Source organism: Rattus norvegicus, chromosome 20, assembly GCF_036323735.1.
Source record: "Rattus norvegicus strain BN/NHsdMcwi chromosome 20, GRCr8, whole genome shotgun sequence".
In the NCBI taxonomy this organism is placed as follows: domain Eukaryota; kingdom Metazoa; phylum Chordata; class Mammalia; order Rodentia; family Muridae; genus Rattus; species Rattus norvegicus.
Window position 1 is genome coordinate 6753829 of NC_086038.1, and position 22517 is coordinate 6776345.

The 22517-nt window shown below is 45.6% G+C and overlaps 1 protein-coding gene across 3 annotated transcripts in view; it reads left to right on the forward strand.

Moving 5' to 3' along the window:
• Mapk14 (mitogen activated protein kinase 14) overlaps window positions 1-22517 on the forward strand; it is a 61007-nt gene that overhangs the window by 2541 nt on the left and 35949 nt on the right. The window lies entirely within an intron of this gene.

Below are 22517 nucleotides of genomic sequence, written 5' to 3' on the forward strand. Positions count from 1 at the left end.
GCCTTGCGCTTCCTAGGTAAGCGCTCTACCACTGAGCTAAATCCCCAGCCCTTACCAAACAGTTTCTTGAACATAGGTAGTGCTGGCCTAGTGATGTAACCATGGCACAGTCCTGGCCTTACACTGCAGCAGTGCACAGCACAAAGCAGGTCGCTTGAAATAAGGGTCAAAGAGGTCTGCAGCAAAAAAAAACAAAACAAAAAAGAAAAAACCCTGCTTTCAGCCCTGCCTTCTAGTCTGTCAGTTCCTTGCCTGTCTTCCAGAGACACAGACATTTTTTTTTTAAATTTTTAACATTTATTTATTTATTATGTATACATCATACAGCTTTCTGCCTGCATGTATGCACCTGCAGGCCAGAAGAGGGCACCAGACCTGATTATAGATGGTTGTGAGCCACCATGTGGTTGCTGGGAATTGAACTCAGTACCTCTGGAAGAGCAGACAGTGCTCTCAACCACTGAGCCATCTCTCCAGCCCCCAGGGATTTTTTTTTTTAAAGATTTGTGTATGTGTTACATATGAGTACACTGTCTTCAGACAGACCAGAAGATGGTATTGGATTCCCTTACAGATGGTTGTGAGCCACCATGTGGTCACTGGGAATTGAACTCAGGACCTCTGGAAGAGCAGTCAGTGCTCTCAACCACTGAGCCATCTCTCCAGCCCACTGAGCCATCTCTCCAGCCCCAGACATTCTACCTTAGAGATTTATGTAGCCTATCCATGAGGGAAAGATAACTGAAACTGTCTGTGACTGAGCAAATGTCACCTCCAGTCAGATGTATAGGCGTTACCGCTCTCGGGTTACTTGAAATTGTTTTCAATTAGCAGCTTTTTAGATGCATCTGAAAAGCACCTTTTGGTTTGTTTGTTTGTTTGTTGGCTGTTGTTTTTGAGATGGGCTGTCCTATAATTCACATTGTAGACCAGGCTGGCCTCCAACGCAGATCAGCTGGCCTCTGTCTCCCAGAGTGCTGCAGTTAAAGGTATGCAAGACTATACCTGGCTTCTTGGATTTCTTTTTTAATCCACTTTGAGGCCTGTGTTCCCTTTCTTCTTCATCCTCTGAGATGTTGGAGAATAATGAAGTCCACTTGAATGGAGATAATAGAGGGGGATTTAGACTGAAGTCTTGAGGAGAGAGAAGGCTGTCCTACTGCCGACTGTAATAAGTTGTGAGGGACCTGAGGTCTCTTCAAGAAAGGAATCCCTGAATGGGACATGATATACAGTGATTTGTAACTTTCTTTTTTAAGATTATTGGTTTTTTTTTTTTTTTTTTTTCTTTTCTTTTTTTCGGAGCTGGGGACCGAACCCAGGGCCTTGTGGTTGCTAGGCAAGCACTCTACCGCTGAGCCAAATCCCCAACCCCGATTATTGTTATTTTTATTTGTAGTATTTAGTGAACAACGGTAAAAAGAAACAACAAGAGATAAACTGTAGTGTTACCAACTGTAAATCAGAGATGAATAAGTCAATCAGTCTGGAAATGTGAGAATTGGTATGGTTTGACAAATATCTTTCTTTTTAAAAGTGTAAAGGGAACTAAGCTAAGTTCTCCAAGTTTTAAGGAACTTTATTCACTGCCTGAAAAGGGAAACAGGCGTTAAAGACCACATTGTTGCAAAGCATTGATTGTGTGGTTTGGGGCATGGGGAAAATCTTTGTGGTGAATGTAAGGAAACTCAAACAGGAACGTGAGTGCCTCCTCTGGGGAGGCCTCTCTCCAGCCCCTGGCTGGGCCCACTTGAACCCATGCCTTGGGAGTGAGCGTTAAGAATTACTTCTAGGTCATCCATAGCCATTTAGTCATTAGTGTGTACCGCACACCACCAAGTAGTGGCTGGGTTCTTGAGATGAGTACAGAACAAGACAGCTCATCTTGTCGTTGGACGTGTAGGAGAATGGATGGGTTTAATAGCTGCCTTTTATGGGTGGCTTACTGTGTTGTAGACATGGTGACCCATAGTTTATAATCGGCATGTAAACATGTAACAAACCTGTAGCTAAACATGGTAATTTCTTCTAAGAAACTAAATCTGATTTAGCATAGGACAAGATTATTCCAGTAAATATAACAAAAATAAACGAGGCCTTTTCTTTTTTTTTAGTGTTAATTTATTTTAATGAGCTAGGGTAAAAAGAAAACTCTGTGATTAAGTATGAAAAGATGACCTTTTTCACTCTTGACGATTGAGAAGGCTGCACCTTCACTATTAGCTGTAACACTCGCTGGGCTCTCTCCCTCCCCTTCCTGCCTGTCTTCCTGCTTTCCTTCATGACAGCTTGTTGGTCCTGAACTCCTGACCCACTGTCTGAGGCGCTCTAATGCTAGGATCACAGGAGTGGGCCACCAGGCTGCTTTCAGCTGAGCTGTCTTCCATTTACTGTCTTTGGAACTAAAAGTAGACAACTTAGCTGGGTGTTACCAGCCTAAATAAGAAACACGTAAATACAAATAACTCCCAGCCATGAGTTTGAGACCAGCCTGGCCTCCAGAGTGAGCGCAGTGCCCTATCTTGAGAAAAACAATAAATAGACAAAAGTGCCCAGAAAACATGATTACTGGCAAGAGGGTGGGGGGTATTTAGCTTTATTTATTGTTATTTGTGTGATTGTTTGATTTGAATTATCTCTACACTACAGTGTGCTTGGTGCCTCGGAGGACAGAAGGGGGCATTGGATCCTCTGGAATGGGGTTACAGATGGTTGTGGCCACCAGAAGACCTTGCCAGTGCTTATAACCACTGAGCATCTCTTCCCCAGTTACTGCAAGGGTTTGTATGGATAGAGGAGAAAGAGACTAACTTAAGAGTTGAATTCCGTTTCCCACTCACAGTGATCACTGCCCCAGGCCTCTCAGTTCTGCCACTTGCAGTTTTGAATATTCTGTTTTGACTTCTCTTTAATTCAGCCTCAGAGATGATCTGAGTCGGCTTTGCCTTCTGTGGGCAATGTTGGCAATTGTGCTAGACCCCTAAAGCTTAGTTAGGGCTCAAATGTCGAGGAATCCTGGGCTCAGTCACTTTAGTATTAACTGGCATTTTAATGTGATTTTTTTTTAAGTTTATCAATGATTTTCATTTAAAGCATTATCAATTACTCCCTTTCCAGCTCCACGTAGGCAGGTTTTACTCCTCTCTCCTCCTTTTGCCTCGTTACTGATTGAGCCCAGGGACTGGTGCATATCCAATGAGCTGCACTCCAGCCCCGAGGCTGGCATTTTTAGCCTAGTTCAGTAGATGAGCTGGGCTTATTTAAAGGAGTTACATGCTGTCAGAGCTGTTGTGGTTTAGTAGTACAGGGTCCCAGCACTTGAGTCGCTCCTGGTGTGGCTGCTGAAGTTGTGTGTGACAGCTTTTGTACAGTCCTTTGCAGTGTCACTGTGTAGCTAATCTAACCCATTAGAGTCATGCTCTCCCTCAGAACTGATGAATTGAAAATGAAGTTAATGGGGGTTGGGGATTTAGCTCAGTGGTAGAGCGCTTGCCTAGGAAGCACAAGGCCCTGGGTTCGGTCCCCAGCTCCAAAAAAAAAAAAAAAAAAAAAGAACCAAAAAAAAAAAAAAAAAAAAAGAAAATGAAGTTAATGACCAGATGAATTTTTTTCCTGAAAAACTAGGTAGTTCAGATAGATGGCTTCTGGATTTATGAATACCATCCATTTTGAATTTATCAGTATATATTTATGGAAACTTAAGACCAACCATATTGGTGTTGCTGAGTACAGTGTATAAAAATGAAATTACAGAAAGAAAAGGCCTCGCTTGCAAGATTTTGAAAGTCCATCAGATGTTTGTTCTTTGTGAAATCTGACACAAGGCTGATTTGTCTTTATCGGAGGGTCTAGTTCCTGTGACATCTATCAGTGCACCTCATACAACGCTCCTGACCTGGAACACAGCCCTTTCTGCTCAGGCTTGTCATGGACACGCAAATTGTGCACATAGTTATTGGAAATAATTAAGACCAGAACTCCCCTTAAACTTGAATTTTATTTCAAAAGTTTCAGTTTTAGAATATTGATCTTTGCAAAGTGCTTCTGTAATTTAAGTACATTTGTGGTGAGGATTAACCAGTTTTCCAGTGTAAACTTTTTTTTTTTTTTTTTTTTTTTTGGTTCTTTTTTTTCGGAGCTGGGGACTGAACCCAGGGCCTTGCGCTTCCTAGGTAAGCGCTCTACCACTGAGCTAAATCCCCAGCCCCTTCCAGTGTAAACTTTTAAGAATTTGTTAAATTCTTAGGGGAAGAAGAGATGCTGCTCTGTGAAATATGAATTTTAGAGAAGGTTCCAGGTTCTAGGCATGCTCCCATCCCAAGCCAACGATGACAGAAGTGGTGCAGGAAAGTCTGACAGTTCCTCAGCTTTGGTCTGGTGACAAGTGGAGTGTTAAAAGGTGCTGCACTGTGGGTTCATCTCTCTCTCCAGGGACATGGCTCTGTATGTTACATGGTGACTCCAATGTGTGGGTTATTCTTAAGGTACAGGGTGTGGAGTATTCACAAAGTACAAAAATGCTCTCCTTTCCGAAGCCCTGCTGTGAAGACGGGAAATAGAAAGGAAGCCCTGTCTGTAGTGTCAAAGGATAAGCGTTAACGAGACTAAGACAGGGAGAGAGAGGAAGGTGCAGAGTGGCTTAGCGCTCTCTCTCTCTCTCTCTCTCTCTCTCTCTCTCTCTTTCTCTCTTTCTTCCTCTCTTTCCTTTTCTTTTTCTTTTTCTTGTTCTTTTTCTTGTTCTTTTTCTTTTTCTTTCTGTCTTCCTTCCGGAAATGAGAAGCCTAGGTCCTTGCACATGCCTGCTAGGCAATCATCTGCTGTTTGCCATCCTGGGTTAGACTTTTAAGAAAGAGGGTGTGGTGGATGTAACAGTGGGGGGAGACTAAGCTAAGGGGTTGGACATGAGGGGGCGAGAAGGTAAGAACTTGGGGGATTGAAGGGTTAACAAAAGACCTTGTGCTGTATGACTGACCACCAGCCAGAGTTGAATGGATCTTGAGAGCCTTCAGAAGGGAAAGGGTTTGCAGCTGCTCAGAATCCTATGCGGTCATATTTGCCTTTGTAAGGACCAACTTTTGTGCTGAAAACGTAAGCCAAGGTGGGTCGCAGACGGAGCAGAGCAGAGCAGAGCTGGGATTTAGCTCCCTAGTTTCTTCTCATTTCTGTTCCTTAACTGGTGGAGGCACTAACTACTGTTTGTGGTTCACGATAGCAAAAGAGAGATGAGTCATTGCAGGGCCTGACCTATGCCCTCTGCTCTCATTCCACAAGTCCTGAGTGCCAGAGCCAGAGTTTTTGTTGAGCTCTGGAAGTTCAGGGTACTCCATTCCAGCAGCTCTCTAAACAACATGAACTTACTTAGGTCAGGTTGTCGTCGTCGTCGTCGTCGTCGTCGTCGTCGTCGTCGTCGTCGTCGTCGTCGTCGTCGTCGAAGGGTTTTGCTGCCAGAAGGAAGGGAGTAGAGATTAGCTGCTGAGTTCATCTGAAAAGGAAAGAGGGGCTGCTGGTGGACTGCGTATTTCCTAACATCTTTGACTTCCAGGCTTTTTCTTAATACTTGGCCATATCTTAAGTCACTCATGTCCTCCTCAGAGGACATTTAAGATCCATTTATTTTGATCCTTGGCTGTGTGTCTGTTTTTTATTTCTGCCTTTCCCTCATCCTGTTACCTGGCACTGATGTTTTGTCTGTAAGGCTCCAAGGAATGTTCACTTGAGTGGATGTGACAAGAAGGTGTCTACAGATAGATACCTTGTAACAGCTCTGCTCTGTCCTGTCTTGGCCGCTTTCATGTGAGTGCCTTTTTTCTTTCTTTGAAACACACACACACACACACACACACACACACACACACACACACACAGATTTCCATGGCAACATAACAGAAAGGTAATAGAACAAATGTTCATTCTGTCTAGACCTGTTGTCTGACTAACTGTAGACCCCGAACATGTTTGTTCCTGTTGCACTGAATGGTGTGATTACAGATTTCCTTGTTTCTCTCAAAACCTCCTCATGGACCTTAGTAGAGTACCACTGTGCACCCTACTGCAGGTCTACCCCAGAATATATACAGGTTGTGTCTCCAAGCTTGCAGTCCATATCTTACAGAACACACCATACCTAGAACAGCAGCAGTTGCCCCTTTATTGTCTGTCATAAGTTCATTAGTTTAGTATTGGTAGTGTTAAGCATTGTTTATAAAGACCAAAGAAAGTGAGGGACCTGAGGAGATGCCATAGTGCCTTCTGGGAAAGCATGAGGCTGTGACTGGATCCCTAGCAGCATGTGAAAGCTGGATACAGCACATGTGTGATCTTGGTGCTGGGGTGCAGAGACAGGAGGATGTGTGGAGCCTTTGGGCTAGCTGGCCAGCTAGCCTAGCCAAGTTATTGAGGTGCAGATGCAGTGAGAAAGCCTTTCTCAAAACACAGTTGGGGGGGGGGTTTGGGGATTTAGCTCAGTGGTAGAGCGCTTGCCTAGGAAGCGCAAGGCCTGGGTTCGGTCCCCAGCTCCGGGGAAAAAAAAGAAAAGAAAAAAAAAATACAGTGGAAGGCGCCTTATCTCTGACCTACACACACATGCACGTACAAAAGCAGGAAGAGACCTGGGTTGCTTTGGAAGTCTTTGTAGTTTTTCCTTTTTTCATATTGTTCAGTGTCATCATCTCAAAACTACCTTTATATTACTAAAGACAAACCCTCCCCTCTCAAGTGACAGTCTAGTAGCTTGTCACATCTAGGGCAGCTTGATGCCAGGGTATGTATTGGAAATCTGTGTCACGGAACCCTTTCCATCTGGTGATTCAGATCTGGAAAGGATGACATCAGCGTGCCCACAAGAGGTCAGAAAACAAACAGAACCTCTTTTGCTGTGTGAGGCCCAGGGAGGCTGTTTCAGTAAACTGGGAGTGAGAGTAGTTGGTCTTGATCTTGGGCCCTTTGCTAGGGACCACTGTCAGGCTCATAATCAGGCCCCTGCTCTTTTCCTGTAACTCTCGGCTCTGGCTTGTACAAGTACTGAGCTCGGCTTGTATTACCGAGTTCCTGTAGCAGATCTAATTTAATTCCCAAAATTATTATTATTTTTTTTTTATTCTTAGTATCCTCAGAAGGTGACTCTCCCTCTTAACAATTCCCCCTTAAACCTTTTATTTAGGGCTTTTGCTAGCTTGAGCTTCCTTGAACTTAGATTTAGAAACACATTGTTTCTGTTTGTTTTCTTTCCAGCCTTCCAGTTAACAGTGAAGATTTTAGTTCTTTCTCATCTGCGAAATATAAAACAAAACCCCAAAACTACAAAAAGGAAGAAAGAAAGAAAGAAATCCAACTCCGTAATAATCGTTGTGTGAAATACTGATGTTGACATCTTGTGTTGACATAGTTGTGATTACCTGATTTTTGTGTGTGTGTGTGTGTGTGTGTGTGTGTGTGTGTGTGTGTGTAAATGCTCTTGCATATGTGCTTGCAGGTGTGCAAAGACCAGAGGTTAACCTCAGTTACTGTCACTTTCTGCTTTATTTTGTGATAGTATCTCTCACTGAATCTGGAGCTCATGGATTGGTTAGACTTGCTGGCCAGAGATCCTCATGAGTCTTCCTGTTTCGGGCACAGCCTCATACCTGTTGGGTGGCGGTGGTGGTGGCGGTTGTTGTTGTTGTTGTTGTTGTTGTTGTGTGGTTTATGCTGGTACTGGGATCAAACTCAGGTCTTCATACTTGCTGCTGAAACCACTGTTCTGACTGAGCCGTCTCCCCACTGTGCGTGCTGTGCTGCAGTCTAGCTTGCTTAGGTGTCTGTCCTTGTGTGTGTAGTCTTCTGAGTGCCTTATGGTTGGATGATCTCTTTTGAAATGAGCAACTCAGTGCTAAATGATACTGATACCAGGCAAAAGGTTTAAAAGTAACAAATTAAGAGTGTGATGTGGGGGCTGGAGAAATGGCTGCCTGGTTAAGAGCATTGGCTGTTTGGCTAGAGAACCTGGGTTCAATTCCCAGTCCAAACCTGGCAGTTCACAACTGTCTCTAATCACAGTCCCAGGGGATCCAACACCCCACACAGACATACATGCAATACGCATGAAATTTCTAAAAATGGTGATCTGTTATAGTGTGACGTGCATGTTCTCAGCAGAGGGTAGCACTTTGTTGTGGGTCTGACTGGGTATTGTATATTTAGCAGCAGTGTTGTCCCCTAATCTTAAGACTTATAACAATTTCCCATTGTGACAGCCAGATCTGTCTTATAAGTGGTGTCTTACGGTGGGGAAATTAGTCACCTTTAATTGAAAACGTTTTACGCAACTGTACGTATTTAGAACAGTTGGTCTTGAGTAAAAACTATATGTTAACTTGAACACTGTACCTATCAGCAGAGAGGAATGCTACACATTCCTCGGGATTTCCTTCAGCGTGACCTCCATTATCTCCAGGAAAACATGAGCAAGCATTGTCAAAGTCCCAAGCTTACTGCAGCTAGCGAGGGCAGCTTGCATAAACCGTGCGTGCATGGCCGCAGGGATGGCTGTAGAGTGCTGTGAAGAAAGAGAGAATGGGAATAACTTTGTTTTGTCGTGAGTCCTGTTAGGGCTTGCAAATGTTTCTGGAAAGGAAAGCTTATTGAGGATGTTAGCATTCAGTCCAAACCTGAAGGCAGTGCTTTCCCAGCGTCTCTGGGGTTTGCTTGCCCTTTCTCTCCTACTGTCTTTCAGTAGATAGCTTTTTTCAGAGTTCTGAAATGATGTTCAGGCCAGCCAGGGCTGTATAGTGAGATCCTACCTCAAAAAAAAAAAAAAAAAAAGTTAGAAAAGCAAGAGAATTTCATGTACACACAGAAGGAAAAATAGCAGTGTTACCAGTTTACATGACTGGTTTGGGCCTGACACGGTCCAGATGTACAAGCCCTTCCTGGCTGGAACATACCATGAACACTAGCCTGGCTGCAGATTCATGGCAGTCCCCCTGCCCCTGCCCCTGCCCCTGCCCCTGCCCCTGCCCCTGCCCCTGCCCCTGCCCCTGCCCCTGCCCCTGCCCCTGCCCCTGCCCCTGCCCCTGCCCCTGCCCCTGCCCCTGCCCCTGCCCCTGCCCCTGCCCCTGCCCCTGCCCCTGCCCCTGCCCCTGCCGGGTTACAGGTGTGCACCAATACTCTCAGCGAAATTCTGAAGGTTCGTGTTAACATTTTAGTCTTTAAAGTATAAGACAATAACAGAGGGTGACTTTTTCAGTAATATGTGAATTTCAGAAAATGAGCTTTATTTGTGACTTAGAGCCTGCTGTTTACACTCATGTTTTGGTGTTTGCTGAATTATCCATGGTAACGCTTAAAGGATTCTGACATGGCAATAACTAATTCTGTATTAGAATTTGTGACTGTTAATATTTGATGCTGAGCTTTATGTCTTTGTGTGTGTACCTGCCTGTTCACAAGTGTGTGTGGAAGCTAGAGGATGCAGTCTGTCTCCTCTCAGACAGGGTGTCATTGACCTGGATCTCTTGTTAGGCTGGCTGGCCAACAAGTCCCAGCAATCCCCCTCTTCTGTCCTGGGGTTACAAGGGCCACCACCACACCCAGCACTTATATGTGGTTCAAGGGGTAGAACTTGGATTCCGACAGTCCTACTGTGTGTTGTCTTCATGCTTCTTCAAAGCACTCTGTTGTCCTGATAGTCTATGTTTATCTTTGGTCAATCCTCTTCCTCCTCCTCCTTATCTTCCTCCTCTTCTTCCTCCTCTCCTTTATCTTCCTCTTCCTCTTCCTCCTCCTCCTCGTCGTCGTCGTCGTCATCATCATCATGGCTCGTTCTCAAGGGTTTTTTTTCTATGTATATGCATTTTGGACACATTGCTGTACAAAAGTACTCTAGGAGGTTGAGCCTCCCCTGTTGTGCTAGGTGTGGTGGAAAAGACCAGTAATTCCAGCAGTCAAGGGGTTGAGGCAGGGTGACTGAGTTTGAGGTTAGTGTGGGGCTAGTCCTATTTCAAAAAACTAAGACCGTGGGGTTGGGGATTTAGCTCAGTGGCAGAGCACTTGCCTAGCAAGCACAAGGCAAGTCCCCAGCTCTGAAAAAAAAAGAAAAAAGAGAAAAGAAAAAAAAAAAAAGAAAAAAGAGAAAAGAAAAAAAAAAGAAAAAAACTAAGACCGTCTAATCTTGTAAATTCTGAGTTCACTGAGATGTGCAAGATTCTATTGCACCCTACATTCCATGATTAGTTTTTTTTAATTTTATTTATTTTTTCAAAGATTTCTTTATTTTGTGTATGTGAGAACACTAGCTGTCTTCAGTCACACCAGAAGAGAGCACGGGATCCCATTACAGTTGGTTGAGTTACCATGTATTTGTTGGGAATTGAACTCAAGACCTCTGGAAGAGCAGTCAGTAAGCCACCTCTCCAGCCCCCTTGTTTTTATTTTTTTAATGATTTATTTGTTTGGTTTTCTGTGCATTGGTGTTTTGTTTGCATCATGTGTCTCTTACTTTCTTTTCCCATTGCTTTGATGAAGTACCCTGGCAAAAGTAATGGGAAGGAAAAAGGTTTCTCTTAGCTCACAGCTGAAGAATATAGTCCTTTATGGTGGGGGAGTTAGCAACAGGATCCTAAAGCAGCTGTCACAGCCAGTCGGCAGTCAGGAAACACAGTGAGGAGGAGGTCACGCTGCTCCTCAGCTCCCTGCTGCTATGTCCAGGATCCCAGCCAGGGAATGACTGGGTGTTCCCAGCCCAGTCATGCAATCAAGATAAATCCCTCACGCCAGGAGGCCTGTCTCCCAGGTGAGTCTAGATCCTGTCCAGTTAACAGCACTAACCATTACAGTGTGCCTGTGTGTGCGCGTGTTTATTCACACTTAAATTTAAGTTTTGGATTTACTGTAGTGAAGAAAATTTGTTGATACCTATCAGATAGTGTTCCAGGCTCACCAGCATGTGGAACCAGACTATTTAGAAATAAGGAAGCAGACTAGGGAACTATATTCACATAGTGTGGTCATAAACACAGAAGTGGTAGTTGTGTGTTATAGTATTTAGAATGATTTCTTTTTTCTTTTTTTCTTTTTTTTTCCACGTGGAGAGGTTTAATGAGGAAGAGGAGAGGAGAGGAAAGGCCGGCCATGAGCCCATGGAGGGAAGGGGTGGGGGTAGAGAGAAGGGACAGGGAAGAGGGGAAGAGCAGGGAAGAGAAGAGAACAAAGAGCTCTTTTTTTTTTTTTAAGATTTATTTATTTCATGTATATGAGCACACTGTAGCTGTCTTCAGACACCAGAAGAGGGCATCAGATCCCATTACAGATGGTTGTGAGCCACCATGGGGTTGCTGGGATTTGAACTCAGGACCTCTGGAAGAGCAGTCCGTGCTTTTAACCTCTGAGCCATCTCTCCAGCCTGAATGGTTTCATGGAGGAAAAAAGATTAAAAGTTACTTTGAGAGCTGAGTACACTCTTCAGTTGGGGAGCATGAAAGGGAGCGGACAGGAGAGAATATGATGTGAGTGAACAGAAGGGAAGAGGGCCAGCCTGACCCAGCCAGGTGTGGCTCTCGCTGTGTTTCAGTCACCCAGGAGTCAAGATGTAGTTCTGCAGGTGGAGTCAGGTAACTGCTTCCCTAAGAGTTTCTGTTTAGAACCTGTTTCTGACTAGCAGAACGTCTGTACGTAGCATAGCTGTTACCGTGACTTGTACAGTGGAAGGAACAGTATTAAAAATCTTTCTGCTGAGGGGCTGGGGACTTAGCTCAGTGGTAGAGCGCTTGCCTAGGAAGCGCAAGGCCCTGGGTTCGGTCCCCAGCTCCAAAAAAAAAAAAGAACCAAAAAAAAAAAAAAATCTTTCTGCTGAAGCGTTGATGGGCCTGGTTGGAGGCTGTTCTGCTACCATCGGCCAGTTTGTCTGCAAACACTTCTGTCTTTCCATCACCCCAGGCTTCTCTGTTCTTGAGGTCAGCAGTGATCTGGTTTTGGTATGTGTTTATTATTTTTGTTTTATGATCAGGTCATGACTAGATGCCAGCGATAAAAGACAAACCACAGCTTCTGCTCTCTCAGCCTGGAGTAGGAGACAAGCTTGCAGAGGAAAGCTGGTTTTTAGTTCAGTCTTTAAAGGATTGGTTACAGTGTGTTGCCAATTGTAGTAATTCTCAGGATCCATCTGAGACATGTTGAATCCGAGCACACACTTAGCTTGTAGAAACTACAGGTGCCACAGACTGACATCAGGAGGATTTCAAGGACTCCCGATTTCATTTGAACAATCTCTTCACTGTTCCTTCAGAGAGAGATAGGCTCAACCTCAGTGTGAGAGAAAGCTCTCAGAACATTGAGAGCTCACTCCACGGAAGCCCATGCTGGAGACTGCAGCACAGACTGACTTTATAGTTGGATGTTCACTTCAATGTGGAGCAGGAAAACTACCTTCTGGGGCTGGAGAGACGGCTCACTTGTCGAGAGTTCATACTGTTCCTGCAGAGGATCCAAGTTCTGTGTCCAGCGCCTCCACAGACATCGCACGCACAAGTTCACACACAGACACAAACAACACTTTTGGCTTTAATATAAAGCACCCTCAGCGTATTTATTTGAGCCTCCTCGTGGCATTTTGGGCTAGGCAGGGCTGGCACTCCCTGTTCTAGTTCTTTGGAAACAGGTGTGTGAAAGCTTTGGTTGCGATCACCTGCTGGTAAGTGCCAAACTAGAACTCCTATTTTGACTACCGGTTTGTTTTTCTTTGTATTTCATGGTGTACATTTAAACTTGCTAATGTAAATTTCTAAATCAATAAAAGATTCCTTTTTTAAAAAAAGATTTATTTTTGTTTATGTGCACTGGTGTTTTGCCTACGTATATGTCTGTGAAGGTGTCAGATCCCCTGGAACTGAAGTTATAGACATTTGTGAGCTGTCATGTGGGTGCTGAGAATGGAACCCAGGTCCTCTGGAACAGCAGCCAGTGCTCTTAACTGCTCAGCCATCTCAAGCCCAATAAAAAGATTCTTATGGGGGCTGGGGATTTAGCTCAGTGGTAGAGCGCTTGCCTAGGAAGCGCAAGGCCCTGGGTTCAGTCCCCAGCTCCGAAAAAAAGAACCAAAAAAAAAAAAAGATTCTTATGTAGAGAAATACATTGAAAATACAGCTTTGACTTAACATTGGTTTGGGGGTTCTGTTTATTTTTGTTTGTTTTTGCCCAAAAGAAATCCAAACCAAAAAACCCAGTAAGTTGGAATATTAAGTCATAGTGCTCCTAACACACTTGTCCACCCCAGTGTCCTGCCTTAGCAACAGAGTGCATGGTCATGTGCGAGCACATGGCTTACTGGGATGGCTGCTGGATGGCTGCTGCTGCTGAGCATTAGAAAGGGGCTGGCTGCTTATCACCAGCCTGGAGAAGCTCATGTCCGAATTCCCAGTGCTTTGGTTGGTACTGAATGTTTATCACCTCCTCACTGTCTTAAAGGTGCATAGAACAAAGTTGGGGAGCAAAGTTAGAGAGTGTCTGTAGTCTGAATAAAGACAAATGTGTCCAGTTGAGGCAGAGCTCAGTTCCCTCCCCTCTGGTGAGAAAGGTACTTGGTGGCTCGGGTGTAGAATGTGGCAGGAATGGATGGCTGCAGAAGGAGTGCTGTAAATGAGGTTACTTTTCTCTGGGAACACCGCTGAAGGACCAGACCTTCCAGCTGGCTGCCTGCAGGCTGCTTTGCAGGCCGTGTGCATCAGGATAGCTCTGAATCCGCCCGACACATGAGGTGATATCACTCTATCACAGTTCCGAAGCTTGGACACCCCTGTTGTAGAGCAGAGTTTCTCAGCTCTGGTACACTTTGGCATTTGGGGTCAAATAGTTGTTCCTAATCTTTGGCTGCTGTGTCTGCTTAGGATGCTTAGCAAGCAGCTTGGTGCTAGTAACATTCTTCTCTACGACTTGGTTGTGTCCTCTGGGGAACAAAATCACCCTTCCTTCCTTCCTTCCTCCCTTCCTTTCTTCCTTCCTTCCTTCCTCCCTCCCTCCCTCCCTTCCTTCCTTTCTTCCTTCCTCCCTCCCTTCCTTCCTCCCTCCCTCCCTCCCTCCCTTCCTTCCTTTCTTCCTTCCTCCCTCCCTTCCTTCCTCCCTCCCTCCCTCCCTTCCTTCCTTTCTTCCTTCCTCCCTCCCTTCCTTCCTCCCTTCCTTCCTTCCCTCCCTTCCTTCCTTCCTCCCTTCCTTCCTTCCTCCCTCCCTTCCTTCCTCCCTTCCTTCCTCCCTTCCTCCCTCCCTTCCTTCTCTCCTTCCTTCCTTCCTCCCTCCCTCCCTCCCTTCCTCCCTTCCTTCCTCCCTCCCTCCCTTCCTCCCTTCCTTCCTCCCTTCCTCCCTTCCTTCCTCCCTTCCTCCCTTCCTTCCTTTCTTTAAAAAAGTATTTTATTTAATGTATATGAGTTCACTGTGTCTTTAGACACACCAGAAGAGGGCATCAGATCCCATTACAGATGGTTGTAGCCACCATGTGGTTGCTGGGAATTGAACTCAGGACCTCTGGAAGAGCAGTCAGTGCTCTTAACCACTGAGCCATCTCTCCAGTGCAAAGTCAGCCTTTCTAAAGAAAGTCCTGTGAGAGTCTTACAGGACAAGCACAGCAGCTGAGAGAATCCTTGGAAAAGGAGCCTCCAGCCTCTGTCAGGGATAAAAGTCACTTTGGGGCTGGAGAGATGCTCTGCAGTTAAGAGCACTGGCTGCTTTCCCAAAGGATCTGAGTTTGAGTCTCAGGACCCACACGGCGGCTCACACCCATTTGTAACTCCAGTTCTAAGGGACGTGACTTCCCCTTTCAGCTCCTGCTGCATATGGTACACAGGCACACATGTAGGCAAGCACACCTTCACGTGAAGGAAATTTAAAAACAGTTACAAGAGACTTGCTGTGCCCCATTTATCTCTTCACTTCAGCTTTCAGGGAGACAGCCAGAGCCACCTTGCTAAATTGCTTCCCAGTTCTTGACCCACAACAGGAGACGGATAGATCAGGTTTAGCGCTGCACGTTTGGGGATGATTTGTGGCTCAGCACTAGATAATACCTAAGTACTATCATAAGATGTCCAAATGCTGTATAGCTGGAGACCTCTGTACTTGGGGTGTTAGCCTGTAGAGGCATCAGCTCGTGGTTACCCATGATTAGGTTGGTAGCTGAGAGGGAGCCTAGGAACTGTTGCTATGCCAGCTTTTTCATGCTAGTAGCAAGACCATAGTAACTTCCACGTAATATGGATAGTCTGACACTTTAGATTTGCTCAAAGTGAGTGAATTCTTTAGGATTACTTAAATGTTTGCTGTTGAGACTCTGAGTGGTGCAGTGTAATGAGGCTTTGGAAAATAGCCCCTTTTATAAGAGAAGACATAGTGGGAGGAGCATAACTCTCGCAATGCAGCATATACCTGTGTTGAAATGACCTTGTGAAACCCCTGATTGGACTGGAGTGGTAAAATAAGGGCCTTTACGTTTGTCAGGCTGGAGGAGCCTCTGAGGGCGGCTCACCCTTGTGGCTGTTGGCAGAAGGCCTGTCCTCACCATCTAGATCTCTGCACAGGGCTGCCTCAGTCTTCTCGAGATCAGTGGTTTTCAACAGAGGGGACGTTTTGTTCCCCTGAAAACCACATTTTGGGGGGGGCAGAATCTGGGTGTCACAGCATGCACTTGTAATCTGAGCACTGGGAAGGCACAGACAGGTAGGTCTTGGGTTTGCTGGTTGCCCTGTCCAGCCTACTTGGTAAGTTCTAGGCCAGTGAGAGAAGAGGCCCTTTCTCAAGCTGCCTTTTGAATTTAAGAGAGCTAGACAGTGCCAGGATATTATGTGAGGTAGTCACTTGCTGAGTGCATTTTGCATTCCTTCCTCTGAGCTTTCAGTTTGCTTTTTAGATGGCTTAAAGGTTTTCCAGTAGCTTCTGCTTTTGGAAATTTATAATTTAGGGCAGAATGCATAGTTTCTGTTCTTTCCAAATACTGCTTTGCTTGGGAGAGAAAACAAGCATTTTAGTGCATAGAGCTGGGGCATTGGCAGCCTTTGCTGGAGGGTTTTAACCCACAAAAACTGTCTTGAGTAATTCCTGCTGTCTGTCTTGTACTTGGAAGGTGTGCTTTAATGGGAGTGTGTGTCCTCTATGGTAAAAATTAGTATGTTGTAATGAAAGCATATGATTAGGGAAGAAGCAATGAGATGTTCACTGAGATGGTGTTTTGTTATGTGTGCGAACATCTGGTGGGACTGCATCAGTGAATATTGCAAAAGGCAGATTTGAAAAAGCTTTGGTAAAATGAAAAATGATTGTGATTTAGGAATGTAGGTCTCAGATTTACATATGGTGATTATGTCCATGTAAGTATCATTAGAAGGAGATGTAATTGCAACTAACTAGTGGTTTCCTTAGGTTGAAAACACCCCTCAGTGACAGAGTAGCACTGTGAGTCATGTTTCTCACTCTACTAATGGCCTCCTTGAGACATGGAAGCTTGTTTTAAAAAAAAAAATCAGAATAGAAGCATACACTGTTCAAACAGTGTTCTAAGTGTAGGATACAGTAGACACTTCTTCTGTATGAATGCAGTTTCCCTCTGATAGCCATTTTCTGCTTCTGAGACTTGTTCTTTAGCCTTTGAGACTTGAATAAAGGTGGAGTCTTGCTCATTGCTCCGTGTGTGAGACCCAAGAATGCAGTAGACTTTAAACTGCTGCTGTTGGAATTTCAAGTCATGTCTGGTTTTCCTGTGACCAGGCTGCAACAGATACAAACTTTGAACCCTACTTGTGTCTGTGCCTGTGTTTTGAGAATAGTCTTACTCTGTACCCCACACTGGCTTCTATCATGTTCCACCTCTCTCTGCCTTCCAAGCTGTGTTATTATAGGCACGAACCTCACTACTCCTCTATGTGTGTGTGTGTCTTCAGACACACCAGAAGAGGGCATCAGATCCCATTACAGATGCTTATAAGCCACTATGTGGTTGCTGGGAATTCAACTCAGGACCTCTGGAAGAGCAAGAAGTCAGGAAAAGAATGAGAGGATGAGAATGAATAAATGAATGAATATGAATCTTAACCTGCTCACACTTAGGGATGTCAGAGGACAACTTGCAGGAGTTAGTTCTCCTTCTACCGTGTGGTCCCAGGGGATGTACTCTCAGGCCTGCCAGCAAGTTCCTTTACCCTCTGGTCGTTACCTGCCGAACCATTTCATCAGGCCTCAATATATGTCAAACATACATATATGTGGTTTTTTTAATCCAGGGTTCTGAGAAATGTTTAACTGTATGTTGGCTGTTTAACTGGGCATTCCTGGCATAGTGTGCATTTTGTTATCCCAGGTAGATAGTAAGCTTTGTGACCATATATACAGCTACCATATATACTGTTTTCTTTTTTATTCATAAAATAAAATAACACCATAGCTCGGTGGTAGGGGTGCATGCCTTTAATCCAAGGACTAGAGAGGCAGAAGCAGGCAGATATCTGTGTGTTCAAGGTTAGCCTGGTCTACAGAGTGAATTCCAGGACAAGCCAGGGCTGCACAGAGAGACCCTGTCCCCCCAAAAACAAAACCTCAAAAACAAAACAAAACAACCCTATAAACCACAAGTGGCGGCATGTCTCTCTAATCCCAGAACACGAGTGACTCGCAGAAAGATTGTAAATTCAAGCCAGTATAGAAAATTTTGCAAGAGCCTGTCTGAAAATTAAACAAACATTAGAAAGGGTGTGCAGCTCAGCTCACTGACCAGTGCTTGTCTGGTGTGTGTCCAACCCTGAGGGAACTGTTTAGTGCCAATTGAGGAAACTGGGGTTTTGAGCCCTTTGTACCATGATGGTGAGGGAAACAGATGGACTTCTTGTCCTCAACATGCCCAGGGCAGGTGGCAGTAGGAGTCATTATTAATGTCTGATAATTGAGTTTTACAAAATTAGGGTTTTGCTAAACCTGCCATAAAAACTAGTACCTTATATTAGATACCGACATTATCTTTGTTTTGTATATGAGTTGATAGAATTTAATTAACTTCTCAAAAGTATACCGTTATTAAGTTGTACAACTAGTATTAAAACCCTGATAGTCTACTCCAGAGCCCAGCCCTTGTTTAACTACCTGGTGGGTGGTAAGTAAACATATAGTAATCATTGTGATTATTGGGGACTGCCAGTCCTGTGCGGCATCTGTCCTCCTGAGTAGCTAGTGGAGTCAGGGTGGAAGCTGCGCCCCTTGCTCTGGAGCTGGCAACAGAAGAGCCTGGGTGGGTGACCATAATGGACAGCTGCTCCGCTGTCCCCACCAAGCTGGACCTGTAGGTGCAGCCACCACCTGCTGGCCCTCCCTGCTCCCCACAGGTTCATCCCAAGGAGAGGACAAAGTTAGAAAGGCTTCATGAGGCATGACACTCAGGGTGGAAGTTGAAGAGGCCACATCGTGTAGGGCCATGGCCATTTCCTCTGTCTGTAACCACACACTGGCATAGGGAAGGTCGTCTTATGGGGAGAAAGTGTGGAAAGGCTGAGAGAGCATGCCTCAGGTGGGTGGGTACACCTCTGAGGGGCCATTACTGGAAGAATAAAGATTTAGATGTGGGTGGCGTGCGGGGTAGGGGAGAAGGAACTAGTAACAGCAGGTCCAAATAGTTTACGGAACTGAAAGAAGCCAGCACACCCAGAGTAGGCCTGGGGTGGGGGAGGGCATGGCCATACAGGGGGACTACATACAGGGTGAGCCCTGGGACCAGGTCAGTTCATCTGAAACTTACAGACTGTGGTAGGAAATGTGCATTTTATTCTGTATTTCGAGAAAAATTCCTTGAGTTTAAAATAGTCATTATTTTGAAATTGCGTGTGAGTCAGAAAGAGGTCTGTCTGCACACGTGTGTGGGAGTCCGCGCTTGTGGATGAACTTGGGTTCTCACCCAGCTTAGCAGCAGCCTCTCCCCCTGCTCAGCTAGTGTAGTGCTCACACTGTGTTGGAGCAGTTGGCTCTTTTTCCTGGTGTAAGAATGACAGGAAGGGGACAGTTGTGGGTGTTTTCACCTTGCCAAGTTCTCCATATTTATGTATCCCCTTCAGAACTGCCCGCTGTCCTGCTGCCTAGAAAAGAGATTTCAAGAAGAGATAGGCTTTGCAGGTTTTATTGTTGTTTTTTGTTTGTTTTGTTTTTAAAGATGTATTTATTTATATGAGTTCACTGTCACTGTCTTCAGACACACCAGAAGAGGGTATCAGATCCCATTACAGATGGTTGTGAGCCACCATGTGGTTGCTGGGAATTGAACTCAGGACCTCTGGAAGAGCAGTCAGTGCTCTTAACAGCTGAGCCATCTCTCCAGCCCGGGTTTGATGTTTATTGATGGCATTTAGCCTGAAATGGTCAGTTGTGTGGTTTTCTCATCCCTGTGTCCAAACACCTGGCAGAAGAGGTTGAAGGAGCAAAGGTTTCAGCCATTCTCCATCTCACAGCCTCTCCTGTGCTGGCCTAGCCCTGTACACTGGAGCGGAGCACCATGGAAGGGTGTGCTTTGGGTTGTTCTGTACACCTTGGCCGGCAGGGATGGGACGGAAAGATAGGGTACCCAACTCAGTCATCTTTGTTCAGTGTGAGGGGATGCACAGGGTGTGCATGTGTCCTGGTGTGCGGGTGTGCAGCAGGGGACATTTTCAAGTTGGTTTTCTCCTTTTACCATTTGAGTTCCTGGAATCAAACTCAGACTGTCAGGCTTGTACTTAGACTGAGCTGTCTGGTTATGCCCTCCCACCTCCTAAAATGTTAGGGTTCCCTCAGCTAGACATGGTGGCACACCTGTGGTTCCAGTGTTCAGGAGGCAGAAGGGTCAGCAGTTTAGGATCATCTTCAGCTGTAGAGAGAGTTTAAGGCCAGCCTGGTGTTTGCTAACAGCAGTGAAGGGGTGCCACCCACTGGGACGTGAGTGTTACACACGCACGCCTGTCCCAAGTGTTAACACACGCCTGTGGAGGAGGCTATTTCATGTTGAACTAACTGTAACATAGCTACAGAAGAGATCACAAGGACAAGAAGATAGAAAGTGGCCCAGCGGGCTGGAGAGGTGGCTCAGCGGTTAAGAGCACTGACTGCTCTTCCAGAGGTCCTGAGTTCAATTCCCAGCAACCACATGGTGGCTCACAGCCATCTGTAATGAGATCTGATGTCCTCTTCTGGTGTGTCTGAAGGCAGCTACAGTGTACTCATATATAATAAATAAATAAATCTTTAAAAAAAAAAAGAATAGAAAGTGGCCCAGGACCCTCCCCTGAAGAACTCCATTATCGGGAGCTTACATAGTAGAAGTACATGATGCAGAGAAGGTCCCAGAAAGCCCCGTGTCCATGGGGGCTTCTGTAGGATTGACAGGAGGACAGAAAAGTGGTATGGTGCCAAATGCTAATCCAGAAAAGTGGTCACTGGACTTGCTCACCGAGCCGTCAGTGGGCTTGAGAAGAGCAGCACTGTGTGTAGAGCTCTGCTTCTCAAACTTAGGAACTGTATGAATCACATTGTGACAGTGCAGACTCCACTATGTAGGCTGAGATCCTGCCTTCTCAGGAGCTCCCAGGCAGGAGCTCCCAGGCAGGGCCAGGGCCACTGGTCTGCAGAGAACATGAACAGCACAGGTATAGGTTAGCAACTCTAGTCTTAGTGCACGAAGGGTGTGAGAATTGGCCTGTCTTCAGTTCCTGATTTGTAGCTCTAGGATGGTGTCCACAAATTCCCTTACAAATCCTCAGGTGAAGCTGACATGAGGGGGTCCCATACCTTGAGAATTTGGAGATTCTTTTAAGCTTTGGAGGACTTTTTAACTATGAGGGGAATCATCAGAAGGAGTTAATGAATATGGGAAATTTCTAGACCCAGTAGAGGCATTAGTATGTAAATAACTCAGTGGTAGAGTGCTTGCCTACCGTTCACATCCCTAGGTTCAGTTCCCTGTCTCTTCTCTGTCTCTCTGTCTCTGTCTCTGTCTTTCTCACACACACACAGTAAGCCAGTGATATGTGGGAAGAATGTCTCTGAGATGTAGAATGGCTCCAAAGCACTGTCAGTCTTGGGTTTTGATTGGAGGGCGTGTGTGCCTAAGAGCAGGAGAGACCGTGAGGGTGTTGGCCAAGGGCAGCTGGGGCGAACAGATCCACACGAAGAGATAGAGTTGTATGGATCTCCCTTTGGTGGCTTCTGATCTCTCAAGGAAAGGGGAGGAGGGATTGGAAGTTTGAGAGACAGAAAAGTGACCAGATCACTTCATAGTGAAAATGACCTTGTGAGGGGAGCCATGTTTTAGAGTATGTTTGCAATTATTTTCAGAAGTAAAAAGCTTGAAACAGTCTGATTGTCCATTCTTTTATTTTTCAAACATGAGGTGGTTGAGGTCACCCAAGATTAGACTTTACCCAGGGGAAGGATAGAAGGGTTGGGAGGCTAAAGACAGGAGAGCCGGAGAGCCAGCGATGAGGTCAGCACCCTTGCTGCACTCAAGGGAGTCAGTGCGGAGAGAGATGGCTGAAGTGAGGCCCGCATGAGGCAGAAAGGAGTTTCCGGAGAGGTCAGGACACAGGACGCTGGATATGCCCTCCAGTCGGATGATGTAGTTGCCAGGAATGTGGTCAGAAGTTGGGGGTGGAGGGGTACGTTGTGAGAGGGACGGACTTTCGGAGGGTAATGGGAATTCTAGTCAGCGGGTAATTGCAGCAGAGCTGAGGGTTCTTCAGGATTGCTGGCCAGGGCTTTGGGAAACAAAGGGAACGTGGTGGTCATGTGTGCCACAGCAAAGTGACTGTGTGAGAGCACCCTTGAGGACAGCACTGTGAGAGAAGTGTCTGGTATAAGTTACTGCCACTGTGGGAGAACAAGGCTCAGAAAGGAGGCTGGCAACTCCCGAGAGGTCATCACAGATCAAACCGATGGTTCCGAGGCGAAAGGAAGACTCTGAGTAGGGACAGACTGGGCCGGGAGAATTCCGCTCTAGCCACTGGGGTGCGGCACTGGCATCAAGTTGATGCTCATCCCACTTGGGTTTATTCAGTGGTCACCGTGTGCATCACTGTTGTGAGTTTTCGTTCTCCTGTCACTTCCCCACATCCAAGAGCTTCCTACTGTGTGTGCCTCCATCTCTGGGCACTTGGGAGGGCTCCTTCTCCTAGGAGTAATGTAATTTCTGGAGCCTTCACTAGGATCAGCATATAGTCTCAAGGTGACAGGCCTGGGCCACAGACTTCATACAGAGGTTCCTGGACAGGCTGCCACCTGAACACAGCCACACCCATCTTATGAGCTCCCATTATCAGCCTGCTTTCAGGCAACAACTACACGCCGTGGAGCTGTGTCGGGGACCTTACCTGGGCTTTGGAGAATCTAAAATGTTACTGTGTGGAAAATACTTTCCAACTGCTGATACAGACAATAGAGGCAAAAAGAAACATCTTGAATAAATAGGAGCCTCCCTGGGTGGTGGGTAATAAGTCATTATAGTCTTTATCTTGGTTTCTGTTTTTCTTTTTGTGTCTTGCCACAAATTTAATTTGAAAATG